Here is a 22,891-nt window from a genome sequence, read left to right on the forward strand (position 1 = left end):
GATTTTTAGAAGTTTTGACTATTTTCTGGAATTTTCTATTAAAGAATAAATCCAGTAATTGAATTAATGCGTCAGCACTGCGTCACTGTGACGTCAGTGGGTCAAAGGCGCCAGCCCAGGTCAAACCTGACTGGTGGGCCCCTTCTGTCAGTCTCTCAGCTAACTAACAGAGTTGGTTAGTGTTTAGTTAGCACTAAACTGGGTTAGTTAGGCTCTGGGCCCACATGTTAGTGAGAGAGGGGTAGTTAACAACGTCATTAACCTCTAACAGAGTGATTAGCTCTAATTTAAACTAATCTAAATTAGTTACGAGCCGACCCCACCTATCAGTGTCTCAGGCGGAGTCAAACTAGGGTCAAACCCCTGGTCAGCGGGGTTAATCCCGCTAGCGTTGAGTCGCCAGCGAGGCCGAGACGGCGGAGGGCTTCGAAAATCGCCCACAGGCGACCAAATCGACCGCGGTTTGGTCCTACGCGTAGCTGGGGCTCGCGCGCATCTAGTGGGGCAAGTGGGAGGAGCTAGGGTGGAGCGAGCTCGCCGGAGTCAAGCTCGTGGCGGCGGCCGGAGCTCGGCCGTTGGTGGTTTTGCTGCTGCAGCAAGCTAGGGGGAAAACGGACGTGCTAGCAAGGCGCTGCGAGGTGCGGGGAGTGCGTTAAGCACCCGCGCTTGACCAAATGGCCACCGGAGTGACGCCGGCGTCGAGCTCGCGCGGCGGCGTGCTACGGTGAGAAAGGGGGCGGCGTCTATGGCGAGCAAACGAAGCAGGGAAGAGGGGGGGTCGATAGAGGAGCTCACGGCGGTTCCAGAGCGCGTCTTAGCGGGCTCGGGGGAGGTCGGACGTCGTCGGGGCGTTGTCGGCGATCTCGGCGGACCGAGGAAGAAGAAGGCGTCGGGGAGGCGCTTGGAGGCGTCCGGCGTCGCGTGAGTCGATGAGGAGGTCGAGGACGGTAGCGCGGAGCTAATGGGCTTGTCGGAGGGGCGAGGGGGTGGCTCTGGTGATGACTACGGCGAACGGCGGCGAGGATCGCGCTTGGCCATCGCGGGAGAGGGTGAGGGAGACGAGGGGGAGAGTGAGGGAGGAAGAGAGGGGGACGTGGGGGTCGGCGTGGCACCCCTGGACGTCTCCAGGGTGTCGGCAGAAGCAGGAGGTGGCCGGCGTGTGGCCGCGGGCGCCGGCCACGCGCTCCTCGTCCTCCTGGCGGGAGGAGGAGGACGACTGGCAAGGCCAGTCGGGTGGGCCGAGCCAGGTGGGCTAGGCCAGCATAGGTGAGGCCCAGGTGGTTTCCCTCTCTCTCTCTTTTTATTTGTTTCTGTTTTCTATTTTTTTCTACAACTGTTGGGCTTTATTAAAAATACTAAAACGTTTCCAAAAATCCTGAAAATAATTGTGGGCTCTGTTTAGAATATTTCCAACAGCAAACATTTATTTCCAGGATTATTTGAGCATTTAAATTATTTTATAGCATTTAAATGCCCAAAATCAAATACTTATGATTTAATTCAATGACCTTCTATTGACCTAGAAAATTGTGCACCAATTTTTCCAGAGGTTCTAACCCAAGACAAAGAGGGTGAACTTTTTAGAAGGGCATTTCAGGTTCATTGAAAATAATTTTAGTAAACCCTAGTTGTTTCCAGGGGGGTGCTGGGGGTTCTGTCTTCCCCATTTCAAATTTAAGAGGAATTTAAACATGATGCACACTCTAATGCTTGAACTAACTAGGGTGTGACAACTCACCCCCACTCAAAAGAATCTCGTCCCGAGATTTAGGATCCTCCGGGAAGAAGGTGGGGTACTCGAGTCGAAGACGATCCTCCCTTTCCCAAGTGGCTTCTTTCTCGGAATGGTGTGACCATTGAACCTTGAGAAACTTGATATTATGACGTCGAGTGGTACGCTCGGCTTGATCAAGGATACGAACGGGATATTCCCGATAGGAGAGGTTATCTTGTAGATCAAGCGTTTCGTGGTCCACTCCACGGATAGGATCCGCGAAGCAACGCCTGAGTTGTGAAACGTGGAAGACATCGTGAACTCTGGAAAGATGCGGAGGTAGTTCCAATTGATAGGCAACTTCTCCTCGTTTGGCAAGAATGCGAAAGGGTCCAATGTAACGAGGAGCCAATTTTCCTTTGATACCGAAACGATGGGTTCCCTTTAACGGGGTAACCCGAAGGTAGGCCTTCTCGCCGACTTCATAAGTCATAGGCTTATGTTTACGATCATATTGAATCTTTTGACGAGATTGGGCTGTTTTCAATTTCTCACGAATAACGCGAACCTGCTCTTCTGCTTCCTGAATCATATCTGGGCCAAAGAGTTGTCTTTCCCCGGTTTCTAACCAGTTAAGAGGCGTTCGACATTTTCGTCCATAGAGAACTTCGAAAGGAGCCTTTCCCAAGCTGGCTTGATAACTGTTGTTATAAGCAAACTCCGCGAATGGGAGGCAATTCTCCCAACCCATTCCGAACGAGATGACAGAGGCTCGGAGCATATCTTCCAGAATTTGATTAACTCGTTCTACTTGACCACTTGATTTAGGATGGAAGGCGGTGCTAAAGGAGAGACGAGTTCCCATAGCATTCTGGAAACTTTCCCAAAATCGAGAGGTGAAGAGACTCCCACGGTCTGAGTTAATTTCCAATGGGACACCATGAAGAGACACTATTCGGGAGATGTATAAATCGGCTAGCTGGCTAGCGGTGATACTCTCACGAACAGGTAGAAAGTGGGCTACTTTGGAAAGTCGGTCGATCACGATGAAGATGGCATTATTCCCTCTCTTGGTCCTAGGAAACCCAGTGATGAAATCCATACTGATTTTATCCCATTTCCATTCGGGAATAGCCAAAGGTTGAAGGGTGCCAGCAGGCCGTTGATGCTCCGCTTTAACACGACGACAAACGTCTCAATTAGCAATGTATTGAGCGATTTCTCTCTTCATCCTAGTCCACCAAAACCTCTGGCGTAGGTCTTGATACATTTTAGTACTACCGGGATGAATGGTGAGAGGGGATTCATGAGCTTCCTTAAGGATCAACTGGCGTAGATGTTGTTTCTTGGGAACCACCAAACGGTTCTCAAAGAAGACAGCACCCCGCTTATCCATGGAAAAACATTTAGCAACTCCGCTAGCAATGTTTTCCTTTATCCGGGATATGCCCTTATCACTCTTCTGGGCATCTATGATTTGATCCATAAGGGTAGGTTTCGCCACCAGGGTGGATAGGAATCCTCGAGGAACAGTGTGAAGATTAATCTTACGGAATTCCTCATGGAGAAGTGGTTGAATTTGTTGTAACATCAGGTTGTTACAATAGGATTTACGACTTAGTGCATCAGCCATGACATTGGCTTTGCCCGGGGTGTAAGTTATTCCTAAGTCGTAATCCGAGATCAACTCGACCCAACGTCTTTGCCTGAGATTCAAATCTGGTTGGGTGAAGATATATTTCAAACTTTGGTGATCGGTGAAGATCTCGCAACGATTACCGAGGAGGTAATGTCGCCAAGTTTTAAGTGCATGGACTACAGCTGCAAGCTCTAGATCATGTGTGGGATAATTTTCCTCATGTGGGTGTAATTGCCGTGAAGCATAGGCAATTACCTGAAGATCTTGCATGAGTATGCAACCTAGTCCTTGTCGCGAGGCGTCGCAATAGATAATAAAGTCCTTGGAGAAATCTGGTGGTACCAGTACGGGAGCAGATGTCAGGCATCTTTTCAGTTCCTGAAAGCTGAACTCGCACTGTGGAGTCCACTCGAACTTTTTATCTTTCTTGAGTAGTTCAGTTAGAGGTTTAGCAACCTTGGAGAAATTCTCGACGAAGCGGCGGCAATAGCTCGCTAAGCCAAGGAAGCTCCGAACTTGCTTGACCGTCTCAGGTGGAGTCCAATCAAGGACGGCTTGAACTCGCTCGGGATTGACAGCAATACCCTTACCAGAGATTACATGTCCTAGATAGGTCACTTCTGGCAACCAAAATTCACACTTGGAGAATTTGGCATAAAGGTGATGCTCTCGAAGTTTCATCAATACCAGCCTTAGATGTTCGGCATGTTCCTCTTCATTCTTCGAGTAGATGAGTATGTCATCGAGGTATACTATGACGAATTTATCCAAATACTCCATGAAGACCGAGTTCATTAACCGAGAGAAGGTGGCTGGGGCATTGGTTAAACCGAAGGACATAACGGTGTACTCGTATTGGCCATAACGAGTAACAAAGGCCGTTTTGGGAATGTCCCCGTTTCTGATTTTGATTTGATGGTAGCCCAACCTCAAATCCATCTTGGAAAAGACTAAGGATCCAGTGAGCTGATCATACAGATCGTTGATCCTGGGAAGCGGGTATTTGTTCTTGATGGTGACCAAATTGACAGGTCGGTAGTCCACAACCATTCGGTCCGTTCCATCCTTCTTCTTGACGAAGAGGACGGGGCAAGCCCAAAGAGAGGAACTAGGACGGATGAAACCCTTTTTGAAGGACTCATCGAGTTGGTTCTTAAGCTCGGCTAGTTCTAAGGGTGCCATCTCGTAGGGTCTTCTAGAAATTGGAATGGTTCCTGGAACAAGGTCTATCACAAACTCGACATCCCTGTCAGGTGGAACACCTGGCAGTTCTTCTGGAAAGACATCCGGAAAGTCTCGGACTACCCGAACATCCTCAAGGTCTGGAAGGGGGTTGGCATTTAGGGAGTAAAGCTGGCGCTTGGCCACTCGAGTTAAGACATTGACTGTCTTGCCCAATGGGTGAGTAAGTTGAACGGTTCTAGTGGCACAATCAATCTTAGCATAATGAGCTGACATCCAGTCCATACCCAAGATGATGTTTATGTCCGAGGACTTGAGAGCTATTAAGGATGCAAGGAAGACAAGTCTATCGACAAGAATTTCATTCCCATGGCTTCCTCTAGAAGTTTGCCATTTGGAACCCGGAGTTTGAATTACCATAGAAGTGGGCATGTCACAGAATGTCGTGTTATGCAATCGAGCATAGTTCTCGGATATGAATGAATGAGATGCTCTAGTATCGAAAAGAACAGATGCCGGATGGCAGTTAACAAGGAGCGTACCAAGGACGACGTTGGGATCCTCATGAGCCTCCTCGGCTAAAACATAGTTGACATGGCCACGAGCAGTGGTGGCCGGCTTGGCGTAGAATGTCTTTCCCGCGGGCTTACCACGGCCAACGGACTTTCCAGTTTGATTGGGGTTGTTGTTCTGGGGACACTCTCGGCTATAGTGACCCGGCTCTCCACACTTGAAACAAGTCACCACATTGGGACATGGAGCAGCGTTAGCAGCGGGGCCACCATAAGGCTTGGGCGGTGCAAACTGCTGGTTGGGACGAGGTGCCTCAAAGGATGGCCTCGGGATGAACCTGGGTGGCAGTGCCATGCTTGGGATCCACACCCGGCGCTTCTGAGCTCCAGAGCCGGATGAAGAGCCAAAATCACGTGAGTGCTTGCGTGAAGCGTCATAATCAGTCTGGCCTGTCTCAGCACTGATGGCTTTATTGACCAACTTCTGAAAGGAGGTGCACTCGTGCAGACGAAGATCGCGGCAAAGCTCAGGGCTAAGTCCCTTGCGGAACCTTGCCTGCTTCTTAGCGTCAGTAGACACCTCTTCAGGGGCATAGCGTGCCAGATTCCCAAATTCATGACTATATGCATCCACAATCAGTCTTCCTTGGGTGAAATTGCAGAACTCCTCCCTCTTGCGATCCATGAGACCTTCCGGAATGTGATGCTCACAGAAAGCCTCACTGAATTCAGCCCAAGTAGTGATTTGGCCGACCGGGCGCATAGCTTCAAAATTTTCCCACCAAAGGCTAGCAGGGCCTTCGAGATGGTAGGCAGCGTAAGTAACCTTGTCGGCTTCGGCTACGTTGGCAGAACGTAGCTTGTGGGTGATGCTGCGAACCCAGTCATCCGCGTCGAGGGGCTCGACGGAATGGTTAAACTTTGGTGGGTACAACTTGATAAAGTCATTGATTGACACCAAGTCATTCCGCTGATGGCGTGCGGTGTTCTGCTCAATCCGCTCCAGCAGGCGGTTAGTCTCACGCTTGTTTATTTCCGCCTCCAGCATCACTTCGGCCAGAGAAGGCGGGTGAGGCAGATTTTCACCCCTAGCTGCACTGGCTTCCCCCTGCTCCGAGGCAGCAGGGTTGCTGCGGGTGTTGACCATCCTAGGGAAAAACAAGACAACGACTTAGATAAGGATGGCTCAAACTTAGAAAGGAAGTGCAGAATGTAATGGATAACAGGGAATGCAGAGATGTTCATCCGTATGTCATGGTAATATAAGACTGCCAAATATATACCAACGGTCATACACATCATACATAGTTTAGTACAAGCCCAGGCTACAGTACAACTATGATGAAAGACGTTACATCTCATCGGAGGCATTCCAATCTCCTATACATTATTTGTCTACACCTCCGGAATTGACTATACACAAAGTCGTATTCCACAAGTCACGCAGGATAGTGAAGATACAACTATTACAATACTAGTGGTACTACTACTAACTCAGACAGCTCCATAGTAGTCCTCATAGAAGTCACCTCCATAGCCTGGAAGTTCAACGTGATCATCCTGGAACAGACGGTCCTGAGGAGCCTGTGGACCATAGGGGCTAGGATGAGGTCTTGGACCAACAAACGGTGGCCTGCGGGGACCACGGGGTGGGGTGATGCCTCCCACATCACGCCAATCCACCATGTCTGGCAGAGCAGATCTCACAGTATACAGATCCCTTGTATCCATACATCCAGCTTGCACCGCAGGTGCAAACCGAGTCAATGTGGCCCAATGATCAGCACGGGTATTGAAAAGCTCCAGCCTCAAGGCCCGATTCTCTCGGTCCTTATCTTCAAGCATCTCAGCAGTGGTACGAGTTAATGAGTCCTCCTGAGTGGAGTCAACATAGATAGCCTGAAGATACCCTTGCACTCCCGGAAGTGAAGCTGGCATGTAACGGAAGTCGGTGTTCTGAAGCAGGCCAGTCCGGACTCGCATGATGGTCATCATGGAATAGGCAGCATCCTGCACAGCCATCTCAACAGTAACCCCCAGTCCATAGGAACAGTGAAGGGGCTAGGTAGATCCAGGATAAGAAGGAAATATCCTGACGGTGCAGAAATATTGGCTTTGATTAAAGTCGCGGAACTGCTCTTCGACAGTGTATTCGGGATACCAACAGTAACCCGTCTCGATCATTACCTGGACTAACATAGTAGTATGACCGGGCACGTCAAGGCACGGGGTCAGGCGAACCACTTGGTTTTGAGCACGGTTGGCCATTCTGAAAGCACAACCATAATGCAAAGACATTACAATTCCTAGGGAAAATTGGACAGCATAACAGCTGTAAATGCTCAGAAAAAGATTTGAGACATCCACAACAGTTCGCGATACCACTCAACAACATCATATCAAGGTTCTGATTCAATTAGCAACATACTAAAAGTAGTAGAAGCTATACTGAGGCTTGTAACAACAATCCTATAAGCTACTACGGATTAGTAACACGTGAACCTGATAGAAGAAGAGAGCCTAGTTCTTAACCCACGTTGAATAAGAAGAGAATGACTCGGATCAGAGGGCATATGGTAAAGGAGTAAAAGAGCCTTACGTTCCCTCCCACAATCAATTCCCCTACATATAACTAAAGCATTTCTAGACTCGACATCGACCAGTTTGGCTCAATGAACCTACAGGCAGTTCGACTCTGATGCCAACGCTGTCAGGACCCCGATTCCAAGTCACATCGATCTAGCCGGTAACACCTCATATCACTTTGCGGCCTCATGCACGGTATCCCACTGGTGTCGCCTTACCATGGCCCGGGACCGTTTGCGCCTTTTGGCTCACGTATATGATAGTGTCGCTAGCATCCATATGACAGAGAACCCGGGCCGACATGGCTAGTCGTGAACCCAAAGCGGCACAGACCTATGGAGACAGGCATACATGAATCACATCGAGCATGTCGGTCATCAGCGAGTGATTCCGGGCTGTAGCACTGGGCTAACAGGACTCCGGGGAACCCGGGCTGTAGCAGGCTAGGCAGGACTCCGGATATCACCGCGTGACATTTCCCCGAAGGGACAGACATAGGAACGAAGTGAAACACATGCCGGCCAGTCAAGTGTCCTGAACAGTAGTGTTGGGCTAGCAGGACTCCGGTGAACCGGGCTGTAGCGGACTACTATGGCTCGAGGAACACTAGAATACATTTCCCCATAAGAAAGGCTGCCAAGGATAAACAACTAGATTTTCGGATCCCACTCATACCAAGCATTTCAATCATACACACAATATGCCCGATATGAGTACATACAACATGGCATCACAACAAAACTCTACAACTCAAGTACTTTATTTAAAGGCTCCAGGGAGCCATACATAACATATTCATACATATAGGGGTCACATGACCCGACACTCAAGTCATACAATCATACAAGCACATGCGGAAGCAACTAGTCTGAGTACAGACTCCAGAAAGAAAGAAGGCTTCTCGAAGCATGTCTATCTACATAGGGCCCTCCATGGCCAGGGTCACCACCTGGGTGGCTAGTCACTCGTCGACGTCAAGGTCTATGTAGAACCCATCGGAGGGGGCGGTGTTGTCGTCTGAAAACAGTAATTAAGCAAACATGAGTACAAAGGTACTCAGCAAGTCTTACAACAGAACCTACTATACATGCTTATTCTCAAGAAGGTGGTGGGGTTATTGCAGCAAGCCAGCTTTGACTCTTGGCTAAGCTATCCTACGGAACTTCACTAGTAAAATAGTTTTCGCACACGAGTCCACTACTCACCAACACAATACTCCACCGAGGATCCTCCCTCGTCATCCTACGAGAGGGCCATCCTCAGTACACACACTTATCTTGAGTCTTTTAGTAGTATCCATTAACTTGTCTATGAACTGTATAGGCAACCAAGTAGTCCTTTACCGCGGACGCGGCTATTCGAATAGTTTTATACCCTGCAGGGGTGTACTTCGTCACACATGTTTCCACCACTTAGCGTCTGCACACGACATGTGCTCGGCAGACTTCAAGCAAAAACTGACGTGGGTGTAGACCACGACCTGACTAACCTCACAAGTCTCTAGTCCAGGTTTATTGCATATTCAGGTTCCATCCGCAAGGAAATCCGGCCGGGGTGTCCTCAACGGCCCCAAACGATGTGTACAGGGTTCCCGAGACACCAAACGGGCGACTCGATACACCGTGCCACGGTGTATCTACCGCATCATAGCCCACCCCTAGGGTCAGCGCTACGCACGGCCGCCAACACATAACCTACAAACACTAGAAACTAGTTACAACTCCTGGACAGAGGACGAGATGGGTCAGTAAGTCGAGCGGGGTCATATTTCAGGGCCCAATGTGTGGTAGTAACTGAATCTTAAATCACGCATACAGATCTCAGTTCTTATGGACGGCCTCAATGAAACAACCCACCATGTACTCCTACATGGCCTCTCATCGATACCTTTACCAAAACATGTTCAACACATCCCTCACATTACCGACATAAGCATTTCACTCTAGCCCATCACCCAGATGAACTAGACCTGACACAACTCTAAGCATAGCAGGCATAGCAAGGTAGGAATCACATACATGGCTCAATCAACTCCTACACATGCTAGTGGGTTTCATCTAGTTACTGTGGCAATGACAGGTCATGCAGAGGATAAGGGTTCAACTATCATAGCACACAGCAGTTTGGATCGCGTTGTCTTAATGCAGTAAACGAGAGCAGAAGCGAGAACATGGGTATGTATCGGAATGATCAATGGGTTGCTTGCCTGTTGTAGAGGTAGTAGGGAACTGCCCTTCAGACGGATACTCGGGGTTATCCTCGGAGGCAGAACCTACCATGAAATACACCGAAACATAATCAACACATGGCAATATGCAACAATATGATGCATACTATGACATGGCAAGATGAAAGTGTCTTGGCCTAATGCAAGCTAAAACATAAGGGGATGAACTCATTTGAATCAAAGATTCAAATATTAGCTCATTAAACATGGCCTTATTAGTGCATAACCTTATTCTGCTTGAACAGCAAGGTTAACTTGTTTTGTCATGCATGAAACCATTACAGATGGATAGATTGAATTTTTATGATCATTTTTCATATATAAATCTTTGCATTTGGAGCTATGGTTGATTTTCTATGATTTTTAGAAGTTTTGACTATTTTCTGGAATTTTCTATTAAAGAATAAATCCAGTAATTGAATTAATGCGTCAGCACTGCATCACTGTGACATCAGCGGGTCAAAGGCGCCAGCCCAGGTCAAACCTGACTGGTGGGCCCCTTCTGTCAGTCTCTCAGCTAACTAACAGAGTTGGTTAGTGTTTAGTTAGCACTAAACTGGGTTAGTTAGGCTGTGGGCCCACATGTCAGTGAGAGAGGGGTAGTTAACGACGTCATTAACCTCTAACAGAGTGATTAGCTCTAATTTAAACTAATCTAAATTAGTTAGGAGCCGGCCCCACCTATCAGTGTCTCAGGCGGAGTCAAACTAGGGTCAAACCCCTGGTCAGCGGGGTTAATCCCGCCGGCGTTGAGTCGCCGGCGAGGCTGAGACGGCGGAGGGCTTCGGAAATCGCCCATAGGTGACCAAATCGACCGCGGTTTGGTCCTACGCGTAGCTGGGGCTCGCGCGCATCTAGTGGGGCAAGTGGGAGGAGCTGGGGTGGAGCGAGCTCGCCGGAGTCGAGCTCGTGGCGGCGGCCGGAGCTCGGCCATTGGTGGTTTTGCTGCTGCAGCGAGCTAGGGGAAAACGGACGTGCTAGCAAGGCGCTGTGAGGTGCGGGGAGTGCGTTAAGCACCCGCGCTTGACCAAATGGCCACCGGAGTGACGCCGGCGTCGAGCTCGCGCGGCGGCGTGCTACGGTGAGAAAGGGGGCGACGTCTACGGCGAGCAAACGAAGCAAGGAAGAGGGGGGGTCGATAGAGGAGCTCATGGCGGTTGCAGAGCGCGTCTCAGCGGGCTCACGGGAGGTCGGACATCGTCGGGGCGTTGCCGGCGATCTCGGCGGACCGAGGAATAAGAAGGCATCGGGGAGGCGCTTGGAGGCGTCCGGCGTCTCGTGAGTCGATGAGGAGGTCGAGGACGGCAGCGCGGAGCTAATGGGCTTGTCGGAGGGGCGAGGGGGTGGCTCTGGTGACGACTACGGCGAACGGCGGCGAGGATCACGCTCGGCCATCGCGGGAGAGGGTGAGGGAGACGAGGGGGAGAGTGAGGGAGGAAGAGAGGGGGACGTGGGGGTCGGCGTGGCACCCCTGGACGTCTCCAGGGCGTCGGCAGAAGCAGGAGGTGGCCGGCGTGTGGCCGCGGGCGCCGGCCACGCGCTCCTCGTCCTCCTGGCGGGAGGAGGAGGACGACTGGCAAGGCCAGTCGGCTGGGCCGAGCCAGGTGGACTGGGCCAGCACAGGTGAGGCCCAGGTGGTTTCCCTCTCTCTTTTTTTGATTTGTTTCTGTTTTCTATTTTTTTCCGCAACTGTTGGGCTTTATTAAAAATACTAAAACGTTTCCAAAAATCCTGAAAATAATTGTGGGCTCTGTTTAGAATATTTCCAACAGCAAACATTTATTTCCAGGATTATTTGAGCATTTAAATTATTTTATAGCATTTAAATGCCCAAAATCAAATACTTATGATTTAATTCAATGACCTTCTATTGACCTAGAAAATTGTGCACCAATTTTTCCAGAGGTTCTAACCCAAGACAAAGAGGGTGAACTTTTTAGAAGGGCATTTCAGGTTCATTGAAAAGAATTTTAGTAAACCCTAGTTGTTTCCAGGGGGTGCTGGGGGTTCTGTCTTCCCCATTTCAAATTTAAGAGGAATTTAAACATGATGCACGCTCTAATGCTTGAACTAACTAGGGTGTGACACACTGATGCTTACTGGCAGCTCAGCCTCCTCGCCGGCGACCCTTCTTCTTGCAGCACCGCCTCCTCGCCGGCTACCCTTCTTCTTGTAGCACCGCCTCCTCGCCGGCGACCCTTCTTCTTACTGCGCGGCCTCCTCACCTCTGACCCTTCTTCTTGCTACGCGGCCTCATCGATATGTCAGGTAATCCACATCCCACCCACACCATCCTCCTCCTTTCCTGTCCCACATGCCCCGACCGACGTAGCGACACCTTCCACCGAAATCACTGCCCCTCCTCCAATTAAGCGCTGCCCACAGCCATTTTGCACGTAGTATAATGTGGGGCTCAGTAGCATGCAGCCGCACGCACGAACGAGGTCGCTATGGCTGCCATGCATGTCGACCGCCAAATCTTGGGGGAGCACCTCGTCTTCGAGGCCATCGTCGACACCACCACGCGGTTGTCTACTTTAAAATACAGTTCGTGATGTTTTCTCGAGGCCACCGCCAGTGCCTTCTAGTGATTTGTCCTCTGTAATGTTAATATGCAAAATGATGTTCAGTTAACAGTTTGGTCCTCTGAAATGTAATGTTCAGTTAACACTTTGGTCCAACAATTGCTACATTTCATAGTACTGTTCTCAAGCATTCTTTGTTTTGTTAACTGTCTTATCTTCTAGTACATGTTTCTATTCTGCAATGTCGTGCTTAGTTAACTATTTTTGTTCATTTGGTCTGCTGTCCATTTAACTATTTGGTTCAATTCTACAATTTGATTTTCATTTGCTGTGGGTAAAATTTTGTATTGTTATGCATGTGACACCAATAAAATTTGGTTGTACTCAATACATATTCCACTGATAGTATGACAACTCTCAGTTAACCTGATCAAGATCTTCCTTATGTGTGTTGCAAGGAAACAATGGGAGACACTGCGGTTTACCATCAAGGTTTGTTCAAGTAGGGTCCTTTGGCTAATAGCACATTATTGTGCAGTTGTAGGAATCATTCTAATATTTAGGTTTCTTACAATTTGGTCTTGCACATGTAGGTCCTACTGTCAGAGGCTTAGACCCACTGTTCGACCCATTTTGCATATGGGGAAATGAGATGTCCATGAATATCAGTCAAGTCAAGAAACTCAGAAAAATTGTTAGGATGAAGAAACTTGCGACGAATAACAGCAAGATCTTTGTTTGCACAATGAAGAAGACACCAGTCAACTATAGGATGGTACCAACTCTTTTACCTTGTTTTTTCCCGTTGCGCCATTTCAAAATTTACAACAGCGATTTATGCACAGCTTTGTTTTCAATACTTTTCAAAGCAGTTCACCGATGATTACCTCTCAAACCACCTGCATGGTCAAGAGGCGAGGAAGGTATTCATTCAACACCCACAGTACAATATTGAAGTCTTGCTGAAGAGAACGAAGGTTGGGCGGGCAATTATGCATAGCCACTGGCCTAAAGTTGCAAGGACATTCAACATCACTGAAGGCTCAGTATTTGCCTTCCACTTCTGCAGTTTCCCAGATGATATTCATCTGTCTATTTACCATGTATGATGCTACTTTACAAAGGTTTTTGATGCCGCATGTGAAACTTGGTGCTGTTGTGTAATGGCGTAACTGAGTGCCAAAGCTACCTAATGTAATTCGATTATGAAATCATGGTTGCTTTTATATGGATATGAAATATGTGGTGTGTTTTATAAGAAATAGCAGTTTGATTAGTACATGGATTATCAATAATAGGCTAATTACCCTACTTATTGGGGTTTTCTATTGCAAACGGTTACCCAGACAGCACCGTGGGCGATGAACCCAAACGACCCGCACAGTTTCTAGAAAGTAGGCATGTTCGATCAACTAACAATCACACACGGCTTCCAGCAGCAAACTATTTGCGTTAGGCCACCTTGCACAAACGTTTCCACACAAAGAAATGTGTGTGATATACATACCTACGGAAATGTTTTTCTAGGATTCACCGTGTGGGATGTACATACCTACGGAAATGATTTTCTAGGATTCACCATGTGGGATGTACATACCTACGGAAATGATTTTCTGGGATTCACCGTGTGGGATGTACATACCTACGGAAATGATTTTCTGGGATTCACCGTGTGGGATGTACATACCTACGGAAATGATTGGGTTTCGATGCCTCACCCGATCGCACACAGCCCCAGCCTGGGTCCCAGGAGGGCCTATCCCCGACAATTTTTGGGTCGTGTGGGAAGGATACCCTATCGCACACACTCACTTGGCGATGGTTCCAAATGCCGTCACGGAAAGGGTTTAAAAACCGTTTGTTTAGCATGTCGCTGTACCAGTGATGGATCAGGTGATGGCTCTGGCTCAGGAGGTGGTGATCGTGTCCCCTCCCAGTATGCGTGAATGTCCGCGGGCAAAACGAAGCACCTGCCTGAAGGAATATCGAACAAAACAGGTGTAGGCAAGGTAATAATCTGAACAGTATTCTCGCTAAATACCAGGTTATAAATAAGTCTCTTTTCCTCATCATGGAGAATAAACTTACGTGCTACCATGCTTCCATAATCTAAATATATAGTGGGTAGCAATTTCTCCTCTTTTTTATGGTGCCTAATGGGTATCTCAAAGTATTTAGCAAGGTGGGAGGCGAAGATGCCTCCGGAAATAGGACCCTTTGCACGGTTTATACTCAACCGTCTAGCAACCATAGCGCCCAAACTGTAAGTTCTATCTCTATGTAAAGTGTGGCACAAAATGGTGAGGTCAGGGGAACTAAGGCCTCCACGCTCTCCACGACCAATTAAACATCTCCCATCAAGTAATGAGTAATAGCTTCAAGAGGACTAAGACGTGGTTCCACGACGCTACCTTCATAAGGTAATTTACAAACCTCACAACAGTCATAGAGCGTCATTTGTTTGTACACATCTAATAAGTGAAAGTCTACCGTGGGTGGTGATTTCATAGGATGAAAATGAAAAATTTGCATGAAAGTATTAGTGAGTAGGAGATACTGATTACACCGGTCGAGGGGGAAGTCGGTGATGCAGGCATTCCCGGCCAAATAATAAAAATCATCATAAATCTCGGCTGCTTGTAAGAATACATCACATGGCCATTCACACCGGCAAATTTCCGCGGTGCGAGGAAGAGTATACATGGGCTTTTCCTTCTCCTCATTTTCTTTTTTCCTTCGAGCCATCGCTCGAGGAACCTCTCAACAATCTCCTCATCATTTTTTCCCTCTAAAATTTTCTGAAATTACTAGTGACTCAAAATAAAAATGAACCAAACCCAACAAGATTGATAGCAACTACTCCTACAAGTGCCTAGAAGCTATATCATGCATCAAAACTACTTTGGACAATATAAACTTGACAAGAAAGCTCAAGAACATGGTCACCAAAGTAGTAAAAATGTGAAATAAATAAAGCACTAGAACAAAAACTAATTGGACCATTAAAGGAGTCACATACCGAAGATCAATCCCCCAAAGCAGTTTTGTGAATGGAGCTTTGAGCAAGGAGGTCGAAATGGCAGCAAGATGAGCAAGAACACGGGTTTGAGCTATGGAGTGATTTTTTTCTGGAGGAAGAAGGAGTGGATGGGTGCTGGAATAAGTGGAGGGGAGCCACGTGGGGCCCACAAGGTTAGGGGCGCGCCCCAGGGGGGTGGGCGCGCCCTCCACCCTTGTGGCCAGCTGGTGAGGCCCCTGGTGTGTTCTTTGCACCAGAAATTCTTAATTCTTAAATAAAAAATCATACTAAATTTTCAGGGCATGTGGATAACTTTTATTTTTGGGACATTTTTTTATTGCATGGATAATTCAGAAAACAGATAGAAAATACTATTTTTGCTTTATTTAAACTAAATAACAGAAAGTAAAAGATGGGTACAGAGAGTTGTGCCTTCTAAATTCAACCATCTCACGCTCATCAAAACGAATGCATTAACAAGGTTGATCAAGTGTTATTAACAAACTTCTTTCGAATGACATGAAACCTGAGAACTTTTGAATAACACTAGGTTACCTCAACGGGGATATGAATTTCCCCAACAATAAGAATATCATATTTCTTTTTGATAGTAGAAAGAGGGAATTCAAAACCTCCAATAGTAATAGTTGAAATTTTTCCGATACAATTGATACTATGAACTTGAGGTTGTTTCTTCGAAAAGTGTACCGTGTGCTCATTACCATTAACATGAAAAGTGACATTGCCTTTGTTGCAATCAATAACAGCCCCTGCAGTATTTAAAAATGGTCTACCAAGGATGATCGACATACTGTCGTCCTTGGGAATATCAAGAATAACAAAGTCCGTTAAGATAGTAATGTTTGCAACCACAACAGGCACATCCTCACAAATACCAATGGGTATAGCAGTTGATTTATCAGCCATTTGCAAAGAGATTTCAGTAGGTGTCAACTTATTCAAATCAAGTCTACGATACAAAGAGAAAGGCATAACACTAACTCTGGCTCCAAGATCACATAAAGCAGTTTTAACATAGTTTCTTTTAATGGAGCATGGTACAGTTGGTACTCCTGGATCTCGAAGTTTCTTTGGTATTCCACCCATAAAAGTGTAGTTAGCAAGCATCGTCGAAATCTTAGCTTATGATATCTTTCTTTCATTAGCAACAATTTCTTTTATATACTTAGCATAAGGAGGCATTTAAGCATATCAGTCAAACACATACGCAAAAGATAGGTCTAATCATTTCAGCAAAGCGCTCAAAATCCTCATCGTCCTTTTTCTTGTATGGCTTAGGAGGAAAGGGCATGGGTTTCTGAACCCATGATTCTCTTTCTTTACCATGTTTCCTAGCAACAAAGTCTCTCTTATCATAACGTTGATTCTTTGATTGTGGGTTATCAAGATCAACATCAGGTTCAATCTCTACATCATAATCATTACTAGATTGAGCATCAACATGAACATCATTATCAACATTAGCACTAGGTTCATTCTCATTACCAGATTGTGTCTCAGCATCAGAAATAGGAATATCATTTGGGATTCTCAGGTGTGTCTATAGCGGGTTCACTAGCATGCAAAGTCCTATCAGTTTTCTTTTTCTTTTTATTTCTAGGACTAGGTGCATCAGTATTAATTTTCTAAGAATCCTACTCAATTCTCTTAGGATGGCCCTCAGGATACAAAGGTTCCTAAGTCATCTTACCACTTCTAGTCATAACCCTAACAACATTATCATTATTCTTACTATTTATCTCATTGAGAAAATCATCTTATGCCTTAAGTACTTGTTCTACTTGAGTTGTAACCATGGAAGCATGTTTACTGATAAGCTTAAGATCATTAACAGTTCTACTCATATAATCACCCAAGTCGTCAAGCATATAGGCATTACATTTCAATTCTCTACTAACATAAGCATTGCAGTTTTCTTGTTTAACAGTAAAATTATCAAACTCATCAAAGCATTGTCTAGCAGACTTATTATGAGGAATATCACCTTCATCAAATCTACGGAGAGAGTTTACCTCTACTACCTGTGTCCGGTTATCAAGACCATGTATTTCTTCAATAGGCGGTAAATTTTTTAACATCTTCAGCTTTAATACCTTTTTCTTTCATAGATTTCTTTGCCTCTTGCATATCTTCAGGACTGAGAAATAGAATACCCCTTTTCTTCAGAGTTGGCTTCGGAATTGGTACAAGAATTGTCCAATCATTTTCATTACTCGATATATTGTTTAAGAGAAATTCATCTTGCTCAACAGTTCTTTCCCTAAAAACACAACCAGCACAACTATCCAGGTGGTCTCTAGAAGCATCAGTTAGTCCATTATAAAAGATATCAAGTATTTCATTTTTCTTGAGAGGATGATCAGGCAAAGGATTAAGTAATCAGAGAAGCCTCCCCCAAGCTTGTGGGAGACTCTCTTCTTCAATTTGCACAAAATTAAATATTTCTCTTAAAGCAGCTTGTTTCTTATGAGCGGGGAAATATTTAGCAAAGAAGTAGTAAATCATATCCTGGGGACTACGCACACAACGAGGAGCAAGAGAATTAAACCATATCTTAGCATCACCCTTTAATAAGAAAGGAAATAATTTAAGGATATAGTAATAGCGAATTTTTTCCTCATGAGCAAATAGGGTGGCTATATCATTCAATTTAGTAAGATGTGCCACAACAGTTTCAGATCCATAACCATAAAAAGGATCACATTCAACCAAAGTAATTAATTCGAGATCGACCGAGAATTCATAATCCTTATCAGTAACAAAGATAGGTGAAGTAGCAAAAGCGGAATCATATTTCATTCTAGCATTCAAAGATTTTTCTTTCAGCTTAGCTAATAATTTCTTAAGATCCTCTCTATCATTGCAAGCAAGGAAGTCTCTAGCAGTTTCTTCATCCATAACATAGCCCTCAGGAACAACAGGAAATTCATATCTAGGGGGAGAATCATAATCATCAGTTTCAATAATATCATCATTTTTAGTAATTTTATTCTCTCTCACCCTAGCAAGTTGTTCATCAAGAAATTCACCTAATGGCAAAGTATTATCAAGCATAGAAGTAGTATCATCATAAGCATCATGCATAGTAGAAGTGGCATCATCAATAACATGCGACATATCAGAATCAATAGCAAGATTAGGTGTTGCAAGTTTACTCAAAACAGAAGGAGAATCAAGTGCAGAGATAGATGGCAGTTCCTTACCTCCCCTCGTAGTTGAGGGAAGAATCTTGGTTCTTTGATCTTTCAAATTCCTCATAGTGATCAACAGATATAAATCCCAAGTAACTCAGAGAATAGAGCTATGCTCCCCAGCAACGGCGCCAGAAAAAGGTCTTGATAACCCACAAGTATAGGGGACGCAACAGCTTTCGAGGGTAGAGTATCCAACCCAAATTTATTAATTCGACACAAGGGGAGCCAAAGAATATTCTTGAGTATTAGCAGCTGAGTTGTCAATTCAACCACAGCTAACAGACTTAATATCTGTAGCAAAATATTTAGTAGCAAAGTAGTATGGAATTAGCGGTAATGGTGGCAAAACTAATACACTACAAAAAAAAGACACATCCGTGACATTTTGGGCCGAATGAATTTTTTTTTCTGTCATACATATGACACTTTTATGATGATAATTGTGACAAAATGCGGTATCATCATAGATGTGGTGGGCTCCTACTTCTATGACAAAAAATCATGACAGAAAATGGGCTTTTTGTCCTGGGTGGGCCGGAGACGCAGCTGCATGACATTCTTTGGGGCGTCCATGATGGAAAAATCCGTGGTAGAAGCGAGGGGGAGGAAAATTTCGGGGAGTTCCCGGTTACGGTGGGAGGTCGGGGGCCGAGCGATGCGCGTTTCTCTCGTACACGTATGCGCGTGTGTGCGAGGCGTTGGCTCTAACTGAACCTGAGCGAGGCATTGGGATCTAACTGAACCCAAGCGATTGCACTGCAGGCTACGCGTTACTAAACCCGAGCGATCGATCGATGGCTGTTAACTGAACCCGATCGAGCGATTCCTTCGCTACTGCTGCTAACTGAAGCCAATCGATGCTACCTCTGGGATGAACAGTGAGCGTTGCAGGGGGTTTGGATGAATAGTGAGCGGTGGCGTTGCCTCTGGATGAATAGGACCCCATAGTGTGGTGGAGGGCTGGATGAACAGTAGACGGTGAAGGGGTGCCCGTGGAGGGGTGGTTGAACAGGACCCCGTGGTGTGGAGGGCTGGATGAATAGTAGACGGTGGAGGGGTGCCCGTGGAGGGGTGGTTGAACAGTAGCCGGTGGAGTAGCGCGTGGGTGGAGGCTGGATGAACAGGAGCCTGTGGAGGCTGGAGGAGGTCGACGGTGAAGATGAACAGTATCCCGTGGAGTCCCGTTTTGTGGTACGCCACACCCCTCCCGATGAACAGGACTGCCGTTTCGACCGTAGGAGGTCCATTTCGTCCGTTTTGCGGTACGCCACACCCCTCCCGATCAACATGACCCCCGTTTCGACCGTAGGAGGTCCGTTTCGTCCGTTTTGCGGTACGCCACACCCCTCCCGATCAACAGGACCCCCGTATCGACCGTAGGAGGTCCGTTTCCTCCGTTTTGCGGTACGCCAGACCCCTCCCGATCAACAGGACCCCGTTCCGAACATAGGGGGTCTGTTTCCTCTGTTGTGCGGTACGCTAGGCCTCGTTTCCATCGCCTGTTCCGTCCAAGCCCTCCTGATGAACACGACCACGCATTCCGTTCCGACCCAGCCGGTTGGCTCCCGCGCGTTCCGTTGCCTCCCGACGAACATGACGCATTCCGTTGCCTCCCCATGAACACGACGCATTTCGTTGCCTCCCCATGAACACGACGATGACACTGTTTCTCCGTTTTGACCCAGCCTTGTCAACGAGCCCTGGCCGTACGTATGCGCGAGTAGGCATTCGAGACCCCGCCTGTATGTACACATATGTGGCCGTATTTTCTTTCTTGCACCCTGGCCGCTGTACGTACGGGTACATGCTACGTGTGCGCCTCTACTACGACACGTGCGCGCCTCTACATCCACGAGTATATATGTACGTACACGTTCGCGACCAGAATGACAATGCTACGTACGCTTCGACCAGGTGGGTCCCGACTGTCAGGCACTTCCTTGCGTGCGAAGATGTAGCTAGTGGGTCCCAGCAGTCAGGGGGGCGAATCGTTTTTTTTGCCCGAACGCACTTCCTTGCGTGCGAAGGTGTAGCTGGTGGGTCCGAGCAGTCAGGGGGGAAACGTTTTTTTTGCGAAATACGGTGGCCCGCCCGGTGGGTCCCCGCTGTTAGGTGGAGGAATAATTATTTTTCACGTAATAAGGAGGCACTTCCTTGCTGCGGCCGTGGACCCAGCTGTCAGCCTCTCCACGTACAGTCCACCTCCGATGGAAGCCGTTCCTTGACCACGTTGACCACGCCACGCCGAGAGCACCAGGGCGGTGGACGACGGTGAGGCCTAGGAAGGGGACGATGCGGAGCCGGGGAAGACGCGGCAGTGGATGCCCACGCGTAGAGGAGTACGAGGGTTCACTGGTTCGCTGCGGTGTGAGGATGCCGTCGCCGCAGAATAACAGGGGGTGTGGGTGAGTAGAGGGATGGCCTGGCCAGCGGTGGGAGTAGTAGCTAGGGGGCGGTGAGGCCTCCGTCACATCGCAGCCGACCAAGGAGGCAGGAGCACGAGGCACGACCGGTGCTGGTTTGGCCGGCTGGAGCAAGAAGACCAGAGGTTGAAGAAGCACTACGGCTGTTGGATGGACATCGTATGGTCACTGGAGCTAGAATCGTGCATATTGACTAAGTTGACAAAGCCCTCCGTCCCCGTCAATTTAGTAGGCCCACAAGTCATCCTGCCACTATACTGGGTCCCAGCTAACAGGGGGAGTATTCCTTTTTTGTGCGTAATAAGGAGGCACTTCCTTGTGTGCGAAGATATAGCTGGTGGGTCCGAGTTGTCAGCGGCGGTAACGTTTTTTTCGTGAAATACAGAGGCCCTTTCAGTGGGTCCCTGATGTCAGGTGGAGGAATCATTATTTTGCGTGTAATAAGGAGGCATTTCCTTGCGTGCGGCCGTGGACCTAGCTGTCGGCCTCTCCACGTACAGTCCACTTCAGATGCATGTCGGTTGTTAACCACGTTGACCAGGCTGCGTCGAGAGCACCAGGGCGGTGGACGACGGCGAGGCCTAGGAAGGGAACTACATGGAGGCATGGAAGACTCGGCAGTTGTTTCCCACACGGAGGGGAGTACAACTGTATGAGGGTTTACTGGTTCGTTTGCCATTGCCGGAGAATAATAGCAGATGTGGGTGAGTAGAGGGATGACTAGGCCAGCGATGGGAGTATGGTGGGGCCGTGAGGCCTGCGCGGCAGCACAGCCGGCCGCAGGGAGGAGGGAGCAGGCAGTCCTGCCGGCGCTTGTTTGAGCAGCTGGAGCGGGAAGAGTAGAGATTGAAGAAGCACGACGGTCGTTCGATGGACATCCAACAGTCACTGCTTGTGTGTCAACCTTTTTTAGGAAAGCCTCGAATCTGTGGAAAACAGCATACAGCCCATCTGCCATTATTTCTAATTATTTACAGCCCATTTGCTAATTCTTAAGGTTTTTGGATCCCATATTCTTTTTGTTAGCATTACAACCCATATTGTGGCCACGGTTAAAAAATTATACGAAATTTGGCATATTTTGGTGTGGTCCGAACTGTTTTTAATCCCGAAATTTCGACTCACATTCAAACTGATTTTAAAAATAAATGTATATCAATATAAAATCCAATAAAGTCTCTACGCATAAAAATTAATGTAATTTAAAATCTCAAAATGAAAAAAAAAAGATATTTGAAACTAATTGTCGGTTTGATGTGTTTTAAAAATGTACAGCCCATTTCTCATTACTGATGGGCCATTTTGTCGGCCAGCCGAATGAAAGCTCTCCTCGTCTTGAAAGATTTGCAGCCCAACAGGCCTGACAAAGCAACTTACTTGGCAAATCACAAAAAAACTGGGCTGTGGCCGTGGACCCAGCTGTCAGCCTCTCCACGTACAGTACTCTTCCGATGGAAGTCGTTACTTGACCATGTTGACCACGCCGCGCGGAGAGCACCACGGCGGTGGATGATGGCGAGGCCTAGGAAGGGGACGACGCGGAGCCGGGGAAGACGCGGCAGTGGACGCCCATGCGGAGAGGAGTACGAGGGTTCACTGGTTCGGCTGCGGTGTGAGGCTGCCGTCGCCGCAGGGATTGGCCAGCAGTGGGAATAGTAGGGGGCGGTGAGGCCTCCGCGGCAGCACAGCCGGCCACGGGAGGCAGGATCATGCGGCACGACTCGTGCTGCTTTGGGCGGCTGGAGCAAGAAGACCAGAGGTTGAAGAAGCACTACGGTCGTTGGATGGACATCGTATGGTCACTGGAGCTAGAATCGTTCATATTACTAAGTTGACAAAGCCCTCCGTC

This window comes from Triticum urartu, chromosome 6A, assembly GCF_056163025.1.
Source record: "Triticum urartu cultivar PI428250 chromosome 6A, HENAU_Tu73, whole genome shotgun sequence".
Lineage (NCBI taxonomy): Eukaryota > Viridiplantae > Streptophyta > Magnoliopsida > Poales > Poaceae > Triticum > Triticum urartu.